Here is a 20,709-nt window from a genome sequence, read left to right on the forward strand (position 1 = left end):
GCTTCTGCTTCCTGATTACTGGGATTAAAGGTGTTTTTTTTTTAATTCCCTCTTGATTTCATTCCTTTGGTGGGGTAGGAGGGAATCAGGTATAGAGTGATGACTAGCCATTCAGTCGAAGAAGCGAACTCAGAGGGAGGTTTGTGTCAATGGAACTGCGGGGAACACTTAAATCTGGACCTGGACCTTTAAAGCCCTGATACTGTATTTCTAGCTGCCATGGAGGCCTCAGACAGAACTCCCTTGTACTTTTCCATGGAAAACACCGTCTTTACTGGAGCGTCACGGAAATCTCAGGGTCACTCTCCTGCCGTCTATGACACTCCTGACTCCTTTACTCACAAATCTGTATTTATTTTTTTATCTTCATTTTCACACAGCTTTCCAGGTATTTATTCATTGTATATGTCTGCTGGGTGGGTTATCTATAAAAGTCAGAAAACAGCTCCTGGAAGTTGATGATCCCCTTCGTCTCCCTGGTGTCTGGGACTCAAACTCAGGTCGTCACACTTGCTGGCAAACATCTTTAGCCTCTCAGGATCCATCTTTATCCATCCCAGGAGCAAAAAGATGCAACCCTTAATACTTTAGGATGAGTCTGTTAAAAGAAGCAAAGAGAGGCACTGATATATAATGTTTAGCACTTATACACAGAGATCGAGTCTTTTAAAAATAATTTTATCTATTTTATGCCCATGTCTGTTTTGTCTGCATGTATGTCCATACCTGGTACTCCTGGATGCCAGAAGAAGGCATCAGATCCCAGGGGACTGGAGTTATAGACGTTAAGGACATGGTCTTTGCATGGGCACCATATAAGTGGTTGGGATTGAACCTGGGTCCTCTAGAAGAAGAGCCATTTTTTGCTGAGCTCCAGGTTTTAAAGAGTTTTAGATGTTTAATGCCAAGCCCTAACTCCTGTAATCATTCTGCCAAGTTGACTCGTCAGAGGTGACTGGCTCAAAGCTGAAACTGTAACTCTACATGTTTGTTGACTATTGTTTTAATCGAGTCTTAAGGAGTTTTCGCTTGCTTGCTTGCTTGTTTCCTAAACTTAATGTTTATTTTAAATAGCTTAATTGGCAGATTGGGGGAGTACTGATTTGTGTCTCTATATTTTAAATAGATTAATTGGCAGATTGGGGGAGTACTGATTTGTGTCTCTATACGATACGGATACAAACCAAGCCTGTTGAGGCTGTCCTAGAACCCAATAAAGCACAGGCTGAGATGGGGACGGCAAGCCTGAGGCCAGCTTTGACTCCATGGATACAGATACTGTTGAAGATTATCTGCTCAGGTTGGTGGGAGACAAACATTTTCTTCATTGGCACAGCCTTTGGTAGGGTACACCGTCACCTGCAAACAAACTCCCACCCATGCTCTGGTAAGCAAATCTAATGAAAAGCTCTGGGTCACACACAAGATACACGAAAGCAGAAGGAAACTGTAAGAAATTATGGGAGTGGGAAGAGGAGAGAGAAAAAGCAATGACCATAATAAAATACATTATACACATGTATGAAATGTGTATAATTAACACACCGATGAAAGCCTGTCTCAAAACATTTGAGAAGGCTTTTGTTTTTGAAATGTGTTACAACCTTGACTGAGTCTATCTTCAATACATTTCCCAGAGATTTACAAATACCCACTTCTACACTCAATTGTGGAGCACAGGGGGAAACAGAATGTGGTTCTTATTCTATGTGTCTGTGGTTTACAAATGATTGAATTCTTCGACCTTGCTCATGTTTGTCACTGTCCTGGAGTTAAACATTTACTCCCCATTCAATCCCTGGATCCTGACTGGGAACTGGGAACTTTCAGGGGAGATGAGAGCCAGAGCTGCATGAATTCTTTCTTTCCACTCTGGAAGCCTGGAGAGCACCATCACTGTGTGTGATTGGGCTCTTCCACCAGCCTGTGTTTACCGGAACAGCTAGTGTCTCTGGCCTGGAGTCCTTTCTTCTTCCAAGGTTCAGGCACCTTCTGTCTTCTCCCCAGGCTCAGGTTTCACTGGCAAGCTTGTTTCTTCTTTCTAATTTATGGTCAAGGCAGAGCAGCGATCTTAAAATGAGATGCCCCAGAAAAAAAGATCCAGGAAAACAAGGAAAGACAGTAAGACCTTTTCCCTAAAGCTAGCTTTGTAATTAGTTGTTTTTATGCTGAACACCCCACTTTTTGTCCCTGGGCTTGATGGGAACCGGCCCAGAAAGCTACTTCACCTGTCAGTGGAAGAGGTTTCGGCCCCAGGCTATTTTAATCTAAGTAAATCGTGCTGGCTGGTTTGACATCAACCTAGAGACAAGTTAGAGCTGTCTGAAAGGCAGGAACTTGGATTGAGAAAAATGCTTGCATAAGATCAGGTTGTAAGGCATTTTCTTCATTAGTGATTGATAAGGGAGGGCTCAGCCCTTGTGGGCGGTGCCATCCCTGGATGAAATTAAAAAAAAAAAAAAAAAGCAGGCTGAACAAGCAAGCAACGGGGAGCAAGCTGGTAAGCACCATCCTTTCCTGGTCTTTGCATCAGCTTCTGCCTCCAGAGCCCTACCCTGTTTGAGTCCCCATCCTGCCTTTCTTCAGTGGAGGACTACTATGATATGGGAGTATAAATAAGCCCTATCCTCTTCAACTTGCTTCTGGTCACAGTGTTTTGTTGCACCAATAGAAACCGTAACTAAGACAGTCGACAGTAATGCAGTAAGAAATGTGCCCAATTGGCTATTCTTTGGGGGGACGTGTGTGTCAATATCGTTGGTTTTCTTCAGTGACAGGACTGCGTAGTCCTGGATGACCTCCGACTCACAGTGTAGACCAGGCGGGCATTGAACTCAGGATCAGCCTCTCTCACCTCTGCCTCCTCCGTGCTAGGATTTCAGGTGAGCGTCACCATGGCTAGCTCTTCTCTTCTTAGTAAGTGTTAGAACTTTATCATGATAGAAGGAAGTATTTGGAGTCAAAAACCGAAGCACAGATGAGTCAGAGTATTTTATACTTAAATAAGCTTTAATCTACACTAGAGCTGGGCAGATATCTGCCCTCCGTGTTATTATATCTACTTCCCCGTCAATAACCCCAAGATATGACTCGCCAGGTTCCATCTGGGATGCTCTTACTCCAATTGGCCAGCCCGAGTGGCCATGTTTTCATGACTCACCCACCCCACGGCATCCTCTCCTCACTCTCTCCTCTCTCCTCTTCTCCCTGTCCAAGTCTCTTCTCAGACCCGGGAACCAAAAACTGCCTACCTTTCTTCTGTATAGCTATAGGCTGCCACCACCTTCATTCAGTGGATAGTTTTAAGTTAAGGAGCAAAGACACAGCATTATTTGGTGTAAGGAGGGTGGGGTTCCTCATGCATGAGGCGAGCAGGGCTAGTACTTAGCAAATACCAGCAACAAACCAAACCTCAACAGAGGTGCAGCATAAAATAAAACTTGGTTTCTCTGTGTGGTTATTGGGAAATAGCAGAGGTAAAGAAATACAGCCACCAGATTAATTTACTATTTATACTTAAACAAAAAATAATTCATTTTACAACCACTGGTCTGTGGTGAGTTCCAGAATGTTCTGCTTCTTCACTGATAAAATGGACATACCTGCTTCTTAGGATTGCTAAGGGGGGTATGTCCCAGGCACATAGAGAGATATGGGCAAGTGCCCCACAATTGCTAATAAAGACAAAACAAACTATGCCCCGGGACTCTGGAATTGACTTCTATGCTTTGGTAAAACACAGTTAGCTGTAACTGAAGCTATTTTAAGCTTGTTCACTTTCCTGACCATTTCCCTAAATAAATTAGTCATACAAAAATAAGTAGTTTTGAAAAGTATTGATGCTGATTGGTCCAGCTGTGCAAATCTTCACTTTTTGGGAAGTCAGTTTCCTTATCTGCACCCAGGGGAAGTTCACCTACAGCCTTTCTTAACTAATTTTTAAAGTATTTATTTTTAAATACTTTTTAATTTTTCAAGTATTTATTGTGAAAACAAATATACTTTGATACTCAGCTGAAATGTCCCAGATTAGGTATAATGGTTGTATACTTTTAAGGCTTTGTAATTGACAAGTATTTTTACGACAACAACAATAATAAACAATAATAATTATAATTATTACAGGATAATTAATAATGAAATAATAATAATAATAATAATAATAATAGCAAGTGACCAGAGCAAGCCATAAAACCTGAAGTCAGTCCTGCAAAGAATCCTGTGTCTGCAGGAAATTCCCATATTTTCATTCCAATGCAGGCAATGACTGTGTCTTACTCCATTGGTGGGAGCTTGGCCTTCCCATCTGATGTGATTGCCTAATTGTTCAAGATTAGTGGGGTTAAGTCAAGTGGAGTCTCTGGAAGTTGGGTAAACAGGTATGTCACAAGAGTGGGGAGGTTTGTGGAATATCGGTTCCTGGTGGGCTAACTCCCTTGGATTTAAAAAATGGTTCTCACATACTCAAAGGCAAGGTTTACCATCTGTCAACTTGAAATTGCTAAACTTTAAACTGGGTGGCTGTGGTCCCTAACTGCCTGGCATCCCTCTCCCCTGAAGCACACTGTTTTTCCCATTAGAAACCTTGTCATCCATTCTCAGTCCACGTTGTCTGTGTGGTTGAGAGGAAAAAAGAGGAGGTTCATCAGTAGAAGTCAGCCCCTCCTTCCTTCCCCTCCTCTCTTCCTCCTACATTCTATGTTACTCAGCCAGTCTGGATTTCTCTATCTTCCTATCTCAGCCTCCTGACCACTAAGCTAAGTTGCTGGGTGAGAGAGAGAGAAAGAGAGAGAGAGAGAGAGAGAGAGAGAGAGAGAGAGAGAGAGAGAGAGAGAGAGAGAGAAAACAAACAGCTGGATTGCAGCTATAGCATACAGTCCTGGACCCTACATACACTGGGTGGTGATGTGCTAGCTCCCCTTAGCAGTAAAGCCCATGGTTGATCCAAAGTGAGTGACCATCCCCATGAGATCACCTCCCCTCCAGGCTAGGGACCATGTGTAGACACCTCACTGGCTTATCTTCCATGACCCCAAAAATGACCAATCCCAATAAAGATTTCTTCCATTTCCTTATCCAATTCCAGTCATAAGACCCACAAAAGGCTGTGGGGCAGGGCAATGCCTCTGCATCCCTAAGTGCTCCCACTCTCAGATGTTTTCCTCTCTTTCCCTCAATAAATCTGTTTGCTCTACTCACTCCTTATCCATATCTTATTTTTGGATGTGAGACAACAGATTGAGAAACCACAGACTCAGGGTGGCCTTGGTGGCTGATCTCTGACATCCTAACTCCCTGACTTAAGCTTAGCAAGAGCAAAGAAAGGCTCCCCCTGTCAAAGAACAAACATCACACCCACACTGGAAATCCAGCACTTGGGAGGCAGAAGAGGAAGGGCAGGAATTCAAAGCCTTCCTTAGCTGTAGAGCAAGTTTTGATAACAGCCTGGAACAAGTGAGACCCCGTGTGAAAACAAACAAACAAAAATCTACAGTCAGAGGTGATAGAGCAAAGAGCTTGAACAAACTCACTATTATAAAATTTTAATTAGTCACTCGAAGGACAAGCACATATGCAAATGTGCCTAGCATGCTTTCTGCATCATCGGATTATGCCGCCTAACTATGTTAACTACGTTAACTACGTTAACATCAGAGGCCATCGCAAATCATCATGTACTTTCCCTATAATCACCAGATATGGCTACGCTGATTACCAAAACTGTCCCATTTAAAGTATCAATCAGTCTAAGATCTAAGACCTTGCTACCTTTGGACCAGAGATCTGATCGATTAACCTTAATCTCCCGCATCTGTAAGAGACAATTTGAGGCTGTACTTGTGACTCAAACCTATAATCCCAGCACTTTGGAGATGCAGAGAGTAGGGTCAGGAATCCAAAACCAGCCTCAGCTACATTGCAAATTTGAGGCCCACCTGAGCTAAGTGAGACCCTGTCTCTCATCCCCCTCCCAAAAAAAAAAAAAAAAAAGATAACAGAACACTGGCTTCAGAGTCAGGGGGTTGGGAATTAGACTTTCTTCTTTGGTCATCCAGATTCCTAAAACATTTTATGAGAAAGCCTTCTTAATTCTTTATTCTTTCAGCACGCTGCCATCGTGTGGTCGTTTTGCTTTTTCACACAAGTCCTTTGGATCCTACAATGCTGTACAATGACCCCTGCTCCTTCAGGGACTAAGGACAAATTCCCCTAAGAAGCTGAAATGACATAGAATAAACACCTCCCTTGGGGCTGGAGAGGTGGCTCAGCAGTTAAGAGCACTGTCTGCTCTTCCAGAGGTCCTGAGTTCAATTCCCAGCAACCACGTGGTGGCTCACAACCATCTGTAACGGGATCTGATGCCTGCTTCTGGCATGTAGGTGTACATGCAAATAAGGCACTCGTATACCTAAAATAAATAAATCTTTAAAAAAAAAAACCCACCTCCCTTAATTAGTCTGGGGGGGTGATAGAAATTTGTGTGTAATTTTCTAAGTTTGTGTATGATTTGCTAAAATGCAAGAAGGAATGTGAATAAGGAACGGGAAGACACTAGGAATCTAAAGAAGACTTTACTGGGGCATCTGGCCAAACCCCTTGCAGAAAGTTGAGACAGGACCATCCTCAAGTCAACCTAAGCTTTATCAGGAGAGCCAGTCTCACCGAAAAGAAAATTAATTTAAAGTTTGGGTATAATCTAAACAAAGTTTTTCAAAAAAATACATGCTATGAGTTTTAGAGATTTCGTTCATATGATATGATTTTATATATGATTTTGTATATAGTTTTCTGTAAACACTGGAGAACTCAGTGAAATCAACAGAATTAAATTCGGTCATACACGTGAGTATGACGGAACAACAGGTCTCTATCCCAGCACTTGGGAGGTGGAGGCAGGAAGATCAGAAATTCTCATCTCTGGTGGCTACATAGTGGTTTCCACACTAGACAGTAAACTGTTCCATAAAAATTAAAAGAGTCATCGCTCCTATACTGAGGTCCAAGCAGACCAGATGGAAATCCCAAATCGTGTCACTAGCATTCTAAGCTGTTTGTTCATCAGGACACAGAGCTAAACCACCAAATTTCCCTCAGCTGGCTTCATCCGTGAGCAGAGTAGACCCCAATATCAACCAGATAGTTTTCAATCGTTGGCCTTGGAAGAAAGCAGCTTCACAATGGCCCATCTACTCTTTGTCCTCTTTTATGTTCTTCCTGCTACTTCCAGCCTTTCCCCGTCTATAAAACCAACTTCTGGGCTGGAGAGATGGCTCAGCAGTTAAGAGCACCCGACTGCTCTTCCAGAGGTCATGAGTTCAATTCCCAGCAACCACATGGTGGCTCACAACCATCTGTAAAGAGATCCGATGCCCTCTTCTGGTGTATCTGAAGACAGCTACAGTGTACTCATATATAATAAATAATAAATCTTTAAAAAAAAAAAAAAACAAATTCTGCCCAGCCCACAGAGTATGTTCTCTAGCTTGTGGAATAAAGCATTCTAGAAAGACGTTGCTGTAATTTTGTCCTTTGACAGAGAGGTCTCAGGTCTGCCCACATTTGGGAATGGCATCATCTTGGGTACTTGCCACTGCCTTTTTCCCCAAATAAGAAGCCAATACAACCAATGGGATCGCTCGCAGTTTCCCGGCACATTCATTATTTTAGATCACCCACGAGATTAGACTCAGGGATTGATAGCACCATCCTTCTCCCAAATTCATATGTTGAGTTCCTAATCTCAAGTCCCTCAGATTGTAACCTTATTTGGGAATGGGTTCTTTACAGGGGTAATAAAGTTAAAATGAGATCATTAGGACGGGCTCAAATCCTATACAACTGGTGTCTTTATAAAAAGAATAAATCTGAACACAGTGACATTTATAAAGGGGATAGGATATGTAGACACAGGAAAAAGATGGCAATCTCCAAGTCCAGAGTAGAGGCCTGAATCAAACCTTCCCCTCACCACACGCCCAAGGAATCTGCCTACCCACACTTGTTCATGAATATCTTGAACTCCAGGATCATAGACTTCTGTTTCTGTTGTTCAGTGTCTCTTGACTCTTTAAAACGTTTTATTTATTTGTTTTTCTTTCACGTTAAAAATGTTTTACCAGCATGTACGTCTGTAACCCATGTGCGTGCCAGGTGCCCGTGGAGGCCAGAGATCCCCTGGAACTCTAAATACAGACTTTTATGAGCCAATGTGTGAGTGCACAGTACTGAACTTGGATACTCAGCAAGAGAGTGCGCTTAACCACAGAGCCATCTCTCCAGTCAGCTTCTTCTGCCTTCTGAACATTTCTGTGGAGAAACTAAAGCCAAGGAAAGCTGTGACAACACCCGAAGTCAAAGAATGCAAGCAGCCCAATGGGGATGTTTCTGTCTTTGATATTTTTCACCTGTCACTCCAAGTGCCTGCCCTTCCTCTTAATGCCTTCCTTTCCTGGAACAGCCCTTCCGCACATGTAAGACGCTGTTTCCTCCACACCGCAGACCGAAGACCCAGTGAAGAGTGCTGTTTCCTCTTTCTAGTAGTCTCCATTTTTTCCATTTGAGAGAACGCCTTAGGCTGGCTCCCTGCCTGCAAGCCAAGGGTGTGTGAAGTAAGGTGAAACTCACTTACGTTAATGTATTCTAGCCAAGGATGCTTTGAGTGTACCAATCAGAGGCCAGTGGGGGAACAAAGAGCTAACACCAGGGGTGCAGAGTTTCTCTTCTTGGAATCCGTATAATGCAAGCAGAAGAGAGGTAGGCAAGCTTTTCTATGAAATGGGAACTCACAGACCAGTAATGTTTTCTTTTTCTTCTTTCATTTTTGCATCCGTCAGAACAAAATCTACAAGAAATAGGTTGAGTCGTTGCAGATGAATCTCTCAAAGCTGTTACAGAGAAGTGGGATGGGTTAAAGGGTAAACATGACACAGCCATCTGTTGTTCCTCTTTTTAAAAGAAGGAGTCAAGATTTGGGTTGATTTCTTTAATAAGAGCGCGAGGCATTAATAAAAGTTGAGGGCTCAGAGATTACTTTTTCCATATTATTCATAGCATGCGTGAGACTATTCTAGATACCATAGAGACATTAATAAACCAAAACTCCCTTTAGTCACATTAGAACATGGTGTTACGGATGTTCAGTGTGGCTGGGACAGTTCTAAAGTGTGCGCCACCATGTCCAGCGAGGTCCCATTCTTTAACAGATAAGTGGGTGTGTGGAGAGACTCTGTTACTCCATAGTAGTTCCTGGAATTTAATGTCAGGGATTTGCAAAATAGCAAATTCTCTGCTCACACTGGCAGGGGCTAGAGTTCCCAAGGCTCTTAGCCATCTAGTTTCATTTCCTAAGCATCTCTGCAAAGCAGGCCTAGAAAACAATGGGAGAAGCAAAGGCCTTGCCATCGATCCCATTAAACTAGCAATCTGTTCTTTCCACACAAACTTTAAGAGTCACAAGCTGCCCTGGAGAGCTGCCCCTTTGCAATCACTCTGCTTATAAAGATTCTAAAGAGCAACGGAGCAATCACAAGCCAGCTGTGACTGCCCCTCCAGCTCCAAGTGAACCTCCAGATCCAAATGGGCTCCACTGAGGACTGAAACACTCTGTGTGCTCCTCAGCAGTGGTCTATAAGGGGGCATTGTCATTCAGCATGGCAAAACCTACAACAAGAAGATTCCTCTTAATATCTTATGAGGAAATGTCCTATATATTCTGCTTTTAATTCATCAATTTGAGCATTGTCCATTTGACTACCAATAAGCCATGTCATAACCAACATTATTTGTTTCCTTTTTTCTTTTCTTTGTGCATGCCTGTGCGTGTGCATGTGTGTGTGCATGTGTGTGTGTGTGAGTGTGCGTGCGTGCATGTGTGTGCACATCTGTTCAGCTCTTTCACTCCACGCCTTATTCCTTTGAAGCCAGATCTGTTATAGATGCTGTGGTGAGGCTTGAGGCCAGTAAGCCTTAGCAATCTTCTTGTTTCCATAAGCTGGTAAATGGTAAAATTATGATGATGATAATAATAATAACAACAACAATGACAACAACATGGAAAGTAATAGATGAAAACATGAGATATTGGGGCTGGGGATTTGGCTCAGTGGTAGAGCGCTTGCCTAGCAAGCGCAAGGCCCTGGGTTCAGTCCCCAGTTCCGAAAAACAAACAAACAAACAAACAAAACATGCGATATTGATCACTGGCCTTCATATGTGCACTTGCAAGGGAATACACTTGCATATATACAACCCACGCACATGAAGATCCCTTCAATTGAAATAGCTCATCATTAAGATTAGATTGTTACTATTGTGACGCAGCAGGTCGATGGTTATCAAGCATGAAAGAAATGATCTTTTTCATATACTTCAATATATATTTCATATATATATATATATATATATATATATATATCTCCAAAGTGATAGGTAGTGGCTATAAACACTATTCTTCCAGAGGATCCAAGTATGATTCTCAGTACCCATGTCAGGTAGTTCACAGCCACATGTAAGTCAGCTCCAAGGGCACCAATATCTGTGGCCTCCGTGGGCACCTGCACTCACATATACATATACATACACATATACATACACATACACATACACATAGACCTAGACATACACACACACACTTAAAAATAATAAAAATATGTTTAAAACTATTTTTATACAAGACTGACCCCAAGCCCACATGGGAAGAAAAAAATCAACTCCTGCAAATAGTCCTTTGACTGCTACAAGTACAGTGTCATGCTCCAGCATGTACAGACAGACAGACACACAGACACAGACACACACACACACACACACACACACACACACACACACACACACCAAACAAATAAATAAAAATTTAAAGATAGTTATCTTGTAACGTGTGATGCATTTCTGTAACCGGGAGCCAGTCCGGAACAGGGGAAAGGTCTGTTGGTGCTTGCAGAGTTCCTTCCACATATTGAAGAAGTAGAGGGCCAAGAGTAGGGTTGATTTGACTCTGGGTTTGGCCCATAATGCACTGAAAGTCCCACATTTCACAGCAATCTCAGCCAAAGCTGCAGGCCTAGAGTAGGGACCAGATTCAACTATGAGCAGGACACACAGGTCCTTAGATATGTGGAAAGTTCCACAAACCACATCAAAAGCTGCAAACCCAGGCAGGAGACCTAAGCTCACACAGGACCATACTGACCTTCTGATGAAGACTTCAGATAATGCCTCCAACCCTAAAAACCAATATCTCAACTCTACTATGTCTTTGGCCTTTATTGAACATCGAAAACACCACCACTGGGGGGACGGGGGGGGGAGGGCGGAGGAGGGGAGCTGAAGAAATGGGTCAGCAGTTAGGAGTACTTGCTATTACAGAAGACCATTCATAACTTCAGTTCCAGGGGATCCAGTGCCCTCTTCTGATCTCTGTGGGTACTGGGCATGCACATGGTACACAGATACATGTAAGCAAAACACTGATATACATAAAAAATAAATAGACTTGAAATTATGCTTTAAAAAAAGCAGAGAGGCTTCCATTTAAAAGGAGAAAGAGAATTAATTAATCAAGAATCATATTAGCTAAGCAAGCCCCAGAGGAAAGACTGAAACATCATAAAAGTCCAAGATAGGGGGCTGGGGATTTAGCTCAGTGGTAGAGCGCTTACCTAGGAAGCGCAAGGCCCTGGGTTCAGTCCCCAGCTCCGAAAAAAAAGAACCAAAAAAAAAAAAAAAAAGTCCAAGATAGCACAGCCCCACTGCCAACCACTAATCATAGTAATGGCACCTAATGAGAATGACATAGAAGAACTTCTAGGCAAATAATCCAGTACTGATTATAACTATGTCCAAACAATTTGAAGAAGGTGTGATTATGCTCCAAGAGAACAAAAGGAAATGGCTGAATGAAATGAGGAAGTCAATCCAAGATGTGAAAATAGAATTCAACCAAGGAGATAGAATTGCTGAGGAAAATCCAAACTGAAAGGATGCTGGAGATGGAAATCTCAACAAGTCACGAGAATGGGCAATGTAGAAAACAGAGTCTCAGGATAGAAGGTGAAGGAGAGGAATCGGTTCACTCAGAAAGATCAATGATAAAATTTTAAAACTATAGATGTATAGAATGTAAGAGAGCTCTGTGATACCATGAAGAGAACCAACTGTCAGGTTATAATCACAAACCAAGAGAGAGAGAGAGAGAGAGAGAGAGAGAGAGAGAGAGAGAGAGAGACAGAGACAGAGACACAGAGACAGAGACACAGAGACACAGAGACAGAGACAGAGAGACAGAGAGACAGAGAGAATGAAAATAACATAATGAAAGCACAGAGGAGCAAATTTCCAAATCTAAAGAAAGAGATGTCCTTTCAGGTATAAGAGGACCAGAAACTGCTATTATAGCTAAAATATGGACTAAAGAAAGAATATTAAAAACTGAAAGAAGAATCAAGTCACTTATAAAAACAGGCCCTCCAGAATAATATGTGTCCCACCTTCTACATGTCCTCCAATATTAAAATTGAAGGAGAAATAAAAACTTTGCATGACAAAAAGAGATGAAAGAAATGTATGACCACTAAGTTCTACAGAGAACACTGGAAGGGAGACTTCAGTTTGAATAGAAGGATAAAAACACCCAATTATTCACAGGGATAAGTGAAAAATGCCACAACAATTAATCAAAAGAGATCTAAGGAAATACCCCAAAACAAGAAAATCACAGATATTAATACACATTGCTCAGTGACTCATAAGAGTAATGGTCTTAATTCAGCCAATTAGGAGGCAAGGCTGGAAGACTTTGTCACCCCTTAGAAAACAGAATCCACCTCTTTGATGCTTTCAAAAAACACATCTCACCATCAAAGGCAGACACCACCTTAGGGTAAAAGGATGAGAAAAGATTAGCAAATCTCTCAAACCTTATATAGAATCTTCTTTCTGTAGTAGATGACAATCTTATAGAAACATACAGCTGATCAAGGTTCAGAAAATAAGAGACTGCGGAGTGTTGCTCTCTAAATGAAACATCTGTATCACACCTTTCTCCCCAAGGCTCAGGGATCATTGAGAAAGAGGTAATAAGAAGGTGACAAGAGCCAGACATAGTGAATAACTGTGGTGAAACAATATTTACTGGATACAATAGGACCACTGTACACATAAATTCACCTGGACTGTGACAGTTTGCACAAGACCTGTACAAGACCTGTAAAAGATATTGGCAATTGATGACAACTTGGGGAGCAAGAGTCAGTTTTCTTTGGGGATGCAGCCTCTGAAAGGCTCCCATCCATCAGTAGTGGTTCTAATCCATGCACAGACAGAGCTAGGTGGACTCAGTCTAGAAGGGATGGGCATGGGGGGAGGGGGAGGGAGGGGAAGAAGGATGAAAGGGGAAAGGAGGGAGAGAGAGCGGACTTGAAGTTGGGAGGGGGAAGTGGTCGGGAAGACAAGGGCAGAACTGGAGGAAAGAATGGGGATTTGATCAGGACATGCTGTGTGTGTGTATAAAATTCTCAGTAAAAGAGTGTTCTTCTTTAATCCATGTGGCTGCATTCGCAGTTCCACAAGAAATAATCTAATTTTGAGATTATTGTCTAAGAGCAAAGGAATCTACATAAAAGGACAGAACCAAGTATAGGTGCAGCCTTAAATGTTGTAAAGTCAAGTTGTCCCTTACAGAATGTACTTGGTAGACATATGTAGGTCATAGCCTTATGGCTCAGATGATAGCACCTGCAGAGAAAAATTAAGAATAAGTAACATAGGGCTGGAGAGATGGCTCAGTGGTTAAGAGCACTGACTGCTCTTCCAGAGGACCTGAGTTCAATTCCCAGCAACCACATGGTGGCTCACAACCATCTGTAATGGGATCTGATGCCCTCTTCTGGTGTGTCTGAAGACAGCTACAGTGTACTCATATACATTAAATAAATAATATTTTTTAAAAAGAATAAGTAACATAGACATCTGTACTTCCTGGCCTGTGCCACCTTATTCCGCTTGCAGAAGGACTCACTAACACAGTGGGTGCTCTACCAGCAGCATAAGACATCCTTCCCCCTCAGCGTCCACACTTACCTTACATTAGACTTATATGATTAGAGCGTCATCCCCCACAGATGTCATCATCCTCAGGTGACTGTCCATCTGCCGTGATATTTGTCCCTGGTTGAACTAACAGGAAGCACTAGCTCTTCCTCACCTGTCTTATCACTGACAGGATTCCTGGTGTAGAAAACTGAACAAGGGGAAAGATTTGTTTTATCATATGGCAGGACAATGAGGAGAAATGTAACAAAGCAGACCACACCTTGGTGGCCTCCACGTGCAGCAGAGCAGAGCAGGAAGAGAAGGAAGCCAGAGCAAGACACAAGACCCAGGACATAAGTCCAACAGGCCCTGCCTTCCACATTCTATCACATCCCCCAGGATCTATTCAAATTTATACCAATTAACTATTATTAAGTCAGAGCTCTATTTACTTGTATTAGTCAGTGTCTTAGTCAGGATTTCTATTCCTGCCCAAACATCATGACCAAGAAGCAAGTTGGGGAGGAAAGGGTTTATTCAGCTTACACCTTCCACATTGCTGTTCATCACAAAATGAAGTCAGGACTGGAACTCAAGCAGGTCAGGAAGCAGGAGCTGATGCAGAGGCCATGGAGGGATGTTTCTTACTGGCTTCCTTCCCCTGCTTTGCTCAGCTTGCTCTCTTATAGAACACAGGACCACCAGCCCAGGGACGGCACCACCCACAATGGGATGGCTCCTCCCACCTTGACCACTAGTTGAGAAAATGCCTTACAGCTGGTTCTCATGAAGGCATTTCCACAACTGAGGCTCCTTTTCTGTGATAACTCCAGCTTGTGTCAAGTTGACACACAAAACTAGCCAATACAGTCAAGTTCCTCTAGAGTCACAGGACTTATGGAATATCTCTATATAATGGAAATTTATTGTACTGACTTACAGTCTGTAGTCTAACTAACCCAACAATGGGCAGCTGTGAGTAAGAAGGCCAAGAGTCTAGTAGTTGCTCACTCCCACGAGGCTAATTGCTTCAGCTCATCTTCTGTATAAGCTGGGATCCTGAAGAAGTAGGTTCCGACAGACATGCTGGCAAGTAAGTGCAAGCAAGCAAAAGCGTGTGAGTCTTTCTTCTTCCAATGTCCTCCAGCAGACGGCATGGCCCAGATCAAAGGTGTGCATCACCACGCCTGGATGTGGAACTTGCTTTGTCGAAGGCTGGCTTTGAACTCAGAGATCTGCTTGCCTCAGTCTCCTGGGATTAAAAGGATGTACTACCTTGCTGCAGCCTAAGCTGTTCGTGGCCACTATGCCTCAAGCCCCAAGTCAAGATCCTGGTCAGAAGCCTGCGTCTTCAGCCTCAAGATCTGGATCTCAGGTGTGCCCTCCATTTCTGTACTGTAGCTCATTCCAAATGTAGCCAAGTTGACAACCAGAAATAGTCACCACACTACTTTATGCCTGGAAATATATCTGCAGACATTCCTGCGGTGTGGGACTATTTAAACTAAGGCTAACTGTGATAACTATACGGTGAATCCTAGATTACTGTGTTGCGGTAAATAATAAAAAGATCTGAACGCACCAACTCACTATTGCTGGCACAGTCGGGCCACGTGGCATCTGCAGGGCATGTTCATCTCAATCAGCAAAAACGTCTCAACCTGACTCGCTAGGTTTCCAATTTCCACCCCACACTGTCACCAGCTACTCTCTGGTGCCAGCCGCAGCTGCCCTCTCCACCTCCATGGCTAGCCCCAGGAGCAGTCTATCTCGTGGCCCTCTGCTGTGAACTCTGTTCACATTCTCCGCATCTGCCTCCTGTGGTTACAGTCACAACTCCCAGCAACCCATTAAAATTAAAACTCAGTAAGTTTATAATCTATCGATCAGATTTATATCAGTAAATTCTCACTCCACAAGACGTCCATACAATAAACTCAAAGCCAATTAATATCGATACCTAGATAAGACAAGTTGTCCTGTAATAATCCATCCCTTATAAGATCATAACTACCTGTGACCCTTTAAGGCCACACGGATCTGAGTCGTCTTTCTTGGCCTCCATCTTGGTGGTTATTTCTCCCGCCTTACAAAAACTCTGTCCCCGCCTTTCTTTTTCACTGCCCAATCACAGGCCTTGCCTTACCGGGTGCCTGCCCTCATCTGCATATAGACATCAATCCGCATTCCCGATCCTCAGTTTGAGGTTGGCTTTCTCTATTTCATCAAACACCTGGGACTTGTTTCCTCCAGTTTCTTGTGGTGAATCATCTGTTTGTTTGGTTTTTTTAAATCTGATTCTCCCTCATTACCTTAGCCGTCCAGTGTTATAATCTGCTAATAACCAAATAACATCATTTGCCTTGCGTTTTACCATTGCTAGAACACTAAGGTGCATTCTATCCTATTTCATCTGTGGCTGTAAGTTGTGTCCAGTGTATAGTGATTAAATATTTTATTTGGCACGCTGCTGTATTCATTTTGTTTATGTGTAGTTTTTGAGGAGTTTCACATACTCCAGGCTTGCTTTTTTGGTTGTTGGCTGGTTGGATGACACAAGCTAGTCAGCTGAGAGAAGGGAGACTCAATTGGAAAAAAAAAAAAAAGAGAGAGAGAGATTCTTCTATAAGATGGGCCTGTTACCAAGTCTCTGGGGAATTCTCTTTACCATGATTGATGGAGAAGGTCCAGACCACTATAGTGGGTAGGTGGTCCTGGAATGTGTAAGAAACCAGGGAAACAATGGAAAGCAAGCCAGTGAGCAGCATTCCTCTTCAGTCTCTGCTTCAGCTCCTGCCTCCAGGTCCCTACCAGGAGGCCCTGCCTTGGTTTCCCTCAGTGGCATATGTGACCAGGAAGGTATAAGTCAAATAAACCCTTTTCTCTACAAGAGTTTTTGATCACAATGTTTTATCACATCTATAGAAGTTCTAATGACAGTTGGCTTGTGTTTTGTTTTGTTTTGAGACAGAATCTCACTATGTAGCTGTCTTAGTCATGGCTGCACAAACATCGTGACCAAGAAGCAAGTTGGGGAGGAAAGGGTTTATTCAGCTTACACTTCCACATTGCTGTTCACCACCAAAGGAAGTCAGGACTGGAACTCAAGCAGGTCAGGAAGCAGGAGCTGATGCAGAGGCCACGGAGGGATGTTACTTACTGGCTTGCTTCCCCTGGCTTGCTCAGCTTGCTCTCTTATAGAACCCAAGATTACCAGCCCAGGGATGGCACCACCTCCAAGGGGTCCTCCCCCTTGATCACTAATTGAGAAAATGCCTTAAAACTGGATCTCGTAGAGGCATTTTCTCAAGGGAGGCTCCTTTCTCTGTGATAATTCCAGCATGTGTCAAGTTGACACACAAAACCAGCCAGTACAGTAGCCCTGCCAGGCTTGGAACTTGTAAATCTTTTTGCCATGGCCTCCTCTCACATTCTGGGAAGAGAATTGTAGGCATGCACCACCCATAGTTTTTTGTATTATAGTTTTTTAATTTTATTTTTAAACATTTATGTGTATATATAATGTGTGTGTGTGAGAGAGAGAGAGAAGAGAGAGAGAGAGAGAGAGAGAGAGAGAGAACAACTTGCAGAAGTGGGTTTTGGGAAGCACTCTCTGGTCCTCAGGCGTGGCAGGGAATACCTTTACCCATTGGGCTATCTTACTGGCTCTGTATTATAATTTTTAACGTCCTTAAAATGTATCCATTAGCTTATAATTTTACAAAACTGTGATATTTTCATCACGATGGATTCAAGTATGGTTCTGGTGGCCTGTATTGATTTGTTTGATTATCGTACAGGGTTGAGGGTTGTGCTGGATAGGTTTTTGTCAGCTTTACACAAACCAAAGTCATCTGGGAAGAAGATATCTCAACTGGGAAATTGCCTCCCTTGGATTGCTTTTTTGGACATATGTGTAAGGCACTGTGTTGATGAACGATTGGTATGGGGTAGTGCCAGGAAGTGTTAGTGACCCACCCAAAACAGACAGGAGCTGATCAGATGCAACTCACAGGAGGGTCTTTATTCAAGCCAGCTCGGGCCACTCAGCTCACCACCAACAGACACGCAGAATGGCTTTGGTGGAGAGGAGCCCTGAATATCTTTCAGGATAGGGCTTTAAAGAAAACTACAAGGGGGAGTGGGGGTAAATGGTTTAGCCTGCCAAGCATCTAATTGGAGAGCTACTGTGGTGCTGGGAGTCAAACCATAAACTTAATTTCTGTTTCACTCTGCATTGGCGGTTCTTAGACAGGGGGTGGGCTTGTGGGGAATTAACTTGGAAATGTTGGATTTGCTGGAATTAGTTTAGAAACCAGAGCTAGACTCAGGTTTTGTTGGGAGAGATTAATCTGGAGATGCTGGTCTTGTTGAGGAAGGTAACTTGGAAACCAATGTTAGGTCCTAGCCTGTTAGTTTACCTGAATTTAAGCTCTCTAAAGTGCAGTCTGAACTTGAAAGATGTGGGCTCTCAATTTGACAGTACTGGGGGTGGTGCCAGCACTACCCTTGGGCAAGTGGGCCAGAGAGGTTGTAGAAGAAAGCAAGCTGAGGGGCTGGGGATTTAGCTCAGTGGTAGAGCGCTTACCTAGGAAGCGCAAAGCCCTGGGTTCGGTCCCCAGCTCCGAAAAAAAGAACAAAAAAAAAAAAAAAAAAAAAAAGAAAGCAAGCTGAGCAAGCCATGGAAGCAAGCCAGGAAGCAGCGCTCCTCCTGGGTCTGCGGGTCAATTCTCACCTCCTGGTTTCTGTTTTGAGTTCCCTCAGCAGTGGGCTACAGTCCTGTAAGCTGAAGTGTACCCTTTTTAGTCAGCATTTCATCAACAACGATAGAAAGCAAACTATAACAGGTATCAAACCCAGTGCCTCATGTTTGCTAGGAAAGCACTCTACTAGTGAGCCATCCCCAGCCCTGACTGCAAATTTTCAGTGGATGAGAAGGGAGATTTGTTATAGACCAAAAAAAGCTGTCAAAACACAAAACAAAGAAACGGGTGGGGAAAAAAAAAAACCTTTCTCTAAAGGCCCAAGCAGCAAATCCTTGAGGATTTATGTACTCTGCGGTCTCAGTTATTGCTAATTGAAGGCCCTTTTGTGGTGTGAAGGTCAGAGGCTCAGATATAACAAGCAAAATTCATGTGAAGACTCAGGCCACAAAGCAGCAGTATTAAGGGGAGGTCATTTAACCAAATTGCTACTTTTCTCCTAAAAGTGAGCTCTCACTCTCACAGGATTGGATTCGTCACAAAGAGAAAGAGGTGGCGATAAAAATAACGCACAGCTCTCACCAGACATGGCCGCCGCCTGCTCACAAGCGTTGCAGTCTTCCAGAGCCACGGGAGTCAAAAGTAAAACCTCTTAGCTTTATAAATTGGTCTCTGGAGTTCTGTGATAGCAACAGAAAACAGAGTAAAGCAGAGGCATGCTCTGACAGCCCTCGTTACAGAGGACAAAAGCTGGAGGGATTAGAGGACAAATCCCTAAGTGTCCACCACGGTCACTAGATGGAGTAGTTAGAAATCAGGTGGAGGGGAGATCTGAACCAAACCTGGGATGGTGAGCAGCAAAAAGGCATCCTGGGCAGCAGGGACCGCACATGTCAAGACCCAAACATGGCAGTGAGATCTAGTAGGTCCTCTCATCACACAGGCCTCTGTGAAGGAAGAATGCATTTTGGGCCCTGGAGGAAGCAGCAGCTGGGAGGGTGTTTAGAGAAGGGTTATAAATCATGACGTCTATCAGTGATCTCCACACTCTGCTTACACTGGAACCTTGCCGATTATAAAATCCCCAGTACACTGTTTTATTAGAAGTATTATCAGAGGCTAAGGTATCTCTTTGAAATTTGCCACAGGTCAGCTTTTTAATGTTAACTAAAATCTTACGAATTTTAACAACTCCAGAGGTGGGAAAAGAGCCCATAACAGGAGAGGCACGTGGGAATCACAGCCCAGATGCTTTTGAGGAAATTCTGGCTTTACGAACCAACTTACTGAGGCATGACTGACACACAAAAAGCTGTGCCTCCTTAATCTACGTAATTTAATGAGTTTACAGTTGTAAGCCATCCCCATAGCCTGTGCCACAAGGATCTGTGGCCCTTCTCTTCTGCCTTCTTGATAAACAATCATTATTGGTTTTGTTTGGTTTGTATTGTTCCCAAAGACCGAATTCTCTAATGTCAACAGCAATGCCAAGACGCTGAGGGGAGACCCTTGTGCCTCCTCCTCCTCATGGTTCCTGGTCTCTACGCAGTCAGAGACCCTTCCCTTGTAACAAACATAGAAATGATCCCTGCCACAGTCAGCTTTGGCTGCCAACTTGACCCAAATTCATAGTCCACTGGGCAGAGGTAACCTCAACTGATGGATTGGCCAACCTTAGACTGGACCATGGCCGTTGGGAGCGATGCCCTCGAAGCCCTCCACTACTGATGTTATTATTACGGTTAGAATTAAGTATGACTGGGTTCATGGAAAATCCCCAGCCAGCTGCAGAAGACTAGTACAAATCTAATGGTCAAAATGAATAATGATATGATAAAGCTGTGACCTTGCTGAGAAATACATCATCTGACGTCAAGACGCCCAATGTGATGACCTATAACCTTTCTGAAAAACCAACATCCTGCTGACTAATAGATATGACAAACCTGTGACCTTCCTGGCATGCTCTCAACATCAG

The 20,709-nt window shown here is 43.2% G+C and overlaps 1 long non-coding RNA gene across 2 annotated transcripts; it reads right to left on the minus strand.

Annotated features, from left to right (window-relative positions):
- Positions 1–333: 333 nt before the first annotated feature.
- LOC108350122 (uncharacterized) lies at positions 334–16,103 on the minus strand. Of its 2 annotated transcripts, none has more exons than XR_015678338.1 (3): positions 14,969–16,103; positions 14,077–14,236; positions 334–598 (listed from the first exon to the last, which is right to left on the minus strand). It is a non-coding gene; the product is annotated as an uncharacterized LOC108350122 (long non-coding RNA). The 2 variants fall into 2 exon arrangements; XR_015678342.1 differs by having other exon boundaries at positions 16,043–16,098.
- Positions 16,104–20,709: the final 4,606 nt, after the last annotated feature.

The sequence above is a fragment of the Rattus norvegicus genome, chromosome 2, assembly GCF_021556685.1.
Source record: "Rattus norvegicus strain SHRSP/BbbUtx chromosome 2, alternate assembly SHRSP_T2T, whole genome shotgun sequence".
In the NCBI taxonomy this organism is placed as follows: domain Eukaryota; kingdom Metazoa; phylum Chordata; class Mammalia; order Rodentia; family Muridae; genus Rattus; species Rattus norvegicus.